The 5,615-nt window shown below is 54.4% G+C and overlaps 1 protein-coding gene across 3 annotated transcripts in view; it reads left to right on the top strand.

Annotated features, from left to right (window-relative positions):
- The first annotated feature begins 3,817 nt into the window (after positions 1-3,817).
- The window catches only part of LOC144950820 (histone-lysine N-methyltransferase ASH1L-like), a 95,594-nt gene continuing 93,796 nt past the window's right edge, over positions 3,818-5,615 (top strand). Inside the window, exon 1 of one of the 3 annotated variants that reach the window (XM_078880931.1) lies at positions 3,818-3,895. The gene's annotated coding sequence lies outside the window, so the exon portion shown is untranslated. Of the gene's footprint in view, positions 3,896-4,559; positions 4,830-5,615 lie in introns of those variants that run through there. The other 2 variants (XM_078880932.1, XM_078880930.1) reach the window with 2 other exon arrangements.

The following is a 5,615-nucleotide window of genomic DNA, read 5'->3' as shown; positions in this document are numbered from 1 at the left end:
TGTGGGGGGCGGGGGGCAATCAGTGGTCGCTAGGGGCAGTCACGTGCGGTGGTTACCAATCGGAGGGAGGTGGGGGGATTAGTGGGGGGCGGTGGGGGATAGAGGGGGGGGCCGGTGGGGGGATAGTGGGGGGGGGGGGGCGGTGGGGGGATAGTGGGAGGGCGGTGGGGGTTAGTGGGGAGATAGTGGGGGGCGGTTGTGGGATAGTGGGGGGGGGGGCGGTGGGGGGTAGTGGGGAGATAGTGGGGGGCGGTGGGGGTAGTGGGGGGGGTTTGTGGGGAGATAGTGGGGGGGGGGCGGTGGGGGGTAGTGGGGGGGGGTTGTGATGAGATAGTGGGGGGCGGTGGGGGGTAGTGGGGTAAGCGGTGGGGGGTAGTGGGGGGGTAGTGGGGGGGGGCGGTAGTGGGATAGTGGGGGGCGGTGGGGGGGGGGCGGTGGGGGGTAGTGGGGGGGTGGCGGTGGGGGGTAGTGGGGGGGTTGTGATGAGATAGTGGGGGGCGGTGGGGAGATAGTGGGGGGCGGTGGGGGGTAGTGGGGGGGGGGGGGCGGTAGTGGGATAGTGGGGGGGGGGGCGGTGGGGGGTTGTGGGGGGGGTTGTGGGGAGATAGTGGGGGGCGCTGGTGGGGGGATAGTGGGGGGGGGGCGGTAGTGGGATAGTGGGGGGGGGCGGTGGGGGGTAGTGGGGGGATAGTGGGGGACGGTGGTGGGATAATCGGGGGGCGGTGGGGGGTTGTGGGGGGGTAGTGGGGGTGGTGGTGGGCGGTCTGAGGATAGTGGGGGGGGATTAATCTGTAGGCCGACGACACACATCGTGTTCCTCGATATACGACAGAGATGCGTTCCTGCCTGGAGCATCTTCGTGCATTGAAACTTCTTCGTATGCGGAACTGAAAAACTGAAACATTTGTACGATGAGGATGCGTTTCCCCAGCCTTCGTAACTTACCATCTCATACTCTAAACAATTAATGACGTTTAGTTCATATTATAAACAAAGACAATTAATGTTGACAATCATTTTACATTTTATACCGTATTGCAGAGGTGTGGACTCGAGTCATGTGACTTGGACTCGAGTCAGACTCGAGTCATGAATTTGATGACTTGCGACTCGACTTGGACTTGCATAACAATGACTTTGTCCCACCTATGAGATGTGGACTCGAGTCATGTGACTTGGACTCGAGTCAGACTCGAGTCATGAATTTGATGACTTGCGACTCGACTTGGACTTGCATAACAATGACTTTGTCCCACCTATGAGATGTGGACTCGAGTCATGTGACTTGGACTCGAGTCAGACTCGAGTCATGAATTTGATGACTTGCGACTCGACTTGGACTTGCATAACAATGACTTTGTCCCCCCTCTGCCGTATTGTATTGAAAATAATAACTGAAAAATATTAGAAACGCAGTGCACTGCACTCACCAATGCAGCCTTAAGGTTGCATTGTATATTAATCGTTCGTGCGTACAGAATCAATTGCTTTCGATTCTTGTCAGATTATTTGTTATCTGATTTTATGCAATACAGTGGCAAGATAATATGCATGTCATTATTTTTTTATATTCTCTAGAATTTTAAGAATACAATTCTAACTGTCAATGTCTCCCAAACTTCTTCCATCGTTTCAATGCAACAACTCAATGTTACTTGTCACACGGAAAATCACTTTGCATTCAGTTACCCAGCTAGGTTCTGAACTACTCAGGCACACATCATTCCTAATATCGCACGATTACTTGGTGGTGGTGGTGATACTGGTAGGAACCTCCTGGTTACACCAGCCCACAGGGGATTATTGTGTCCGTCGTGCAGGGAGGGGCTGGGTGGGGAGGGAGAGGCTGGGTGGGGAGGGGAGGGTGGGGAGGGGCTGGGTGGGGAGGGTGGGGCTGAGTGGGGAGGAGAGGGTGGGGAGGTGCTGGGTGGGGAGGGAGGGGCTGGGTGGGGAGGAGAGGGTGGGGAGGGGCTGGGTGGGGAGGGTGGGGCTGAGTGGGGAGGGGAGGGTGGGGAGGGGCTGGGTGGGGATGATGGGGAGGGGCTGGGTGGGGATGATGGGGAGGGGCTGGGTGGGGATGATGGGGAGGGGCTGGGTGGGGAGGGTGGGGCTGGGTGGGGGCTGGGAGGGGTGGGGCTGGGAGAGGCTGGTCACCCCGTGATGCCCTTATAAAACTCAACGTTTAACCTACTCACGCCGGCTTGTGCCCGCCCTCACAGTCGGGCATATTTGCGGAATACACCACGCCGCAGTTGACCCTGGCCATTGACCGAGCAACCCAACGTTCCTACCAGCTCCCTCCGCAGGAATGTGTTATTTTCTCCTACTCCTGCGTTGGCAGCGGTGATCCAGCAGATGGCAGTCCGCACAGATGGATTCAAGAAAGCACCCAGCACGATGGGGGTTTTTTTTCTTCCCTTCAAAATTAAATCTTTCTGCAGAGGGTCACGGTTCGACTCCAGCGGCTGCCCCGATTAATACTATGGGTGGATCAGCCAATAAGAAAAACTCGCCGCTTTACAATAGACGTGACGCTCACAAGAGGAGGCCGTTGTGGATCAGCATCCTGAGACTATTTTTTTTTATCCTTTATATTAAGTTCGCTTGCTTGCTTAGGACCGTGCAAATCTTTCGGTCGTTTTTTAACCCATTTCCCGTGATCCAATCGAGCTGACATTTTCCACACAGACTCGATGTGCGTGACAATTCATGTTCGTGAAAATTTTTCCCCAAAATTTTACACTTTTTAGGACAAAAATATTATATGTAATTACCAATTGCTTAATGGTGCAATGCAATCATCTGACCCATAGGTGGCAGCCATCTCAAGCCAGAGGACGAGAGGACTCTAGCCGCCACGCATATAAAGGATTTATAGTGAAAAACTTTGTTTTTACGGGTTAATTTTTTAATACCTCACCCACACAAAGATAAAGACCCCCCGTGTAGCCTTAACAGACTGTTGGGGCAAGTGCGGTTAGCGAGCACCTATGAAGGCCGGCACGGCACACGAGGTGGTGGGTGGGTGGCCAGCACCACGCCCGGCCGCCTTTGTCTCCCCAGTGGCGATGTTCACACCAGATCCTCATTTGAGGCTGAGTCGACCTAGGGGAGGCCCAGGTACCGGTTCAGATAATCGGGTCGCCGGGTTAAAGGCATTTAGCTCGAAACGTCGACTTTACACAATTACCGACACGTGCTAACAGATGGGAGACGTGTCTGGCTTACCCGCCTTTTGTATATTTTGAATGCCAAGTGTTGTTGACAAACGTTATTGAGTGTTCTGTGTGAGTGGTGGGTGGAGTCAACGGGCGGGGCCAAGTAGCAAGTAGGCGGGGGTAAGTAGCAAGTGGGTGGGGCCACGCAACGAGTGGGCGTGGCTAAGTAGCAAGTGGGCGGGGCCAATCGCAAGTGGGCGTGACCAAGTAGCAAGTAGGCGGGGCTAAGTAGCAAGTGGGCGGGGTCACGCAGCGAGTGGGTGTGGCCAAGTAGCAAGTGGGCGGGGCTAAGCAGTAAGTGGGCGGGGCCAATAACAAGTGGGCGGGATCGTAAGGCGGAGTCTGAGCGAGGCTCCACCCCCATATAGGCGGGGCGATGAGCCAATGGGCGGAGTCAATGGGCAAACAGCCGGGAATATCTCATATGCTAATGAGGGGAGGGGGGTGTGGCCTGGGTAGCTCTGACTCCTCCCCGCCTTTGAATTTCCCACCGCGCTCGCGCCAGCCGGGGACACACTCCGCTCCAACGCCATTGGCCCGGCTCGCCACACCCCACGTGATGCGCCCTCGGGCCAATGGCGAGGTGGGTGCGCGGGGCCTATCCGCGCTGGGGAATGTGGAAGGTGACGCGGCGGGGAGGTGCCGCCATTTCGCCTCGTCGTTTTAAAATGGCTCCGGTAGGAACCCCCCTCCCTCCCTCCTCCTCCTCGCTCGCTCGCATTGCCCGCGCATCGCACCACGTTTCTCACTTTTTACATTTAGCAAGTATAGAATTTTTTCAAGGGCATATGACCGCTGGTGTTTTCTGCACGTTGCCGATGCTTTCACTCGTACGTCGTGTTTAATTTAAGCTCCCGTGTGTTTTTTGTGCGATGATGAGTGGGGGGCGGGGGGGGGTGTGAGGGGTGCGATGTGTGTGTGTTTGTGAGGGAAAAAAAATATTAAAAAAAAGAAATAAAAAAACACGGCGGGGGCCAAACAGCAGCAGCCAGCACATTGCGGCTCGCTCGCGGTATTTAATAATAATAATTTAAAAAATCCGCGCGCCGCGAAATCCCTACATCTGTTCGGCCGCCCTCGATGTTACGGCGGCTCTCATTGGGCCTGCCGGTGTCACGTGGCTGCCCATTGCCCAATGGGATACGGCGACACGGCAGTCCGTGTCAATCCGCGCTATGGGATGTAACGCGAGGGGCGGGGCCTATAGAGGGGGAAGGGCGGCCAGTGAAAGGGGGCGTGGTCTCGTCTCTCCCCCCCCCCATTGGCCCCGCCTCCCCCCGCTGCAGCCCGCCCCTCACCTCCCCGCGTCTTCATTAATTCTGCGTTAAAACATGCGACTGTTTTGCCATTGACATCGCTAAGCAGCCGACTAATGCGCGGTTTGTTGTTGTTGGTGTTGGGTCGATGGATGTAGAAGGTGGTGGTAGTGACGGTGGCCCGTTTGTCTTCCTCGCTATAGAAAACAAATGATAATACATTTGAGTTTTTTTTTATTAAAACGTGTCTTTAAATGAATGGCTCCTTACACCCGGCTAGAGATTTGTGATTGTGCGTCGCCGTCTCCTCCTCCTCCTCCTTCGCCTTCGTTCGTCATGAGACGGAATCGAGTCCGTGAGTTTCATCTCCCTTTACCACAACCCCCCTCCTCTCTCTCTCATCATTACATCTAAAACCTCTTGGCGTTCGTGTTATCTCTATCGCATTGAGCGGCCGTCGTTACCCGAGTAGTGCACGTGTGTGTCACGAATTAGGGCTCGTGTTTTAATCGGCGAAACGTCGTACATCGGAATTGTTTTTTGTTTTAAACTCTCCCAACGCACCAGCCCGGTGTGTTGTTGTTGTTGCTGTTGTTGTTGTGCTGCTGCTGCTAAGCAATTGGCACGCTTTCGTTAACGTGACGAACCTTTGATAATGTTATTGGCCGCGTCGAGTGGTGGAGGGTTTAACGACACACATTTATGCGATCTAACACCCAGCCCCCCCCCCTTCTAGACCTTGTTTTAATTGTCTCCTTATCGACGATTGTCGTGGGATATCCTCCCTGCCGTAGGTCGGTTGGCCGAAACGTCTACCCGGTCACGTCGTTAAAAATGTACCTCAACAACGTTTGTTTTTATTATAATTGTATACGTGAACGCAACGCAACGATATACAGTAATCGATACAACGCTGCAATGGATATTCGTGGTGATTGGAATATGATGATGGTTGTTGTTGTTGACAGCACGAGTCGTTTAACCTCTGCAGCTGCAGCAGCAATGATTGCACTGTGGTTTGTGTCCTAATAGTTGTTGTTGTTACACGGACGAGGATAATGGTGATGAGATAATAAGCTTATTTGCCATTAGAGGGCTCGCATTGAGAGCCCGTGACCCGAGATTGAACTTCACTGCTCAG

Source organism: Lampetra fluviatilis, chromosome 59 (genome assembly GCF_964198595.1).
Source record: "Lampetra fluviatilis chromosome 59, kcLamFluv1.1, whole genome shotgun sequence".
Lineage (NCBI taxonomy): Eukaryota > Metazoa > Chordata > Hyperoartia > Petromyzontiformes > Petromyzontidae > Lampetra > Lampetra fluviatilis.
The sequence above is the reverse complement of the archived record's forward strand: the minus strand, read 5'-3'. Positions and strand labels throughout refer to the sequence as shown.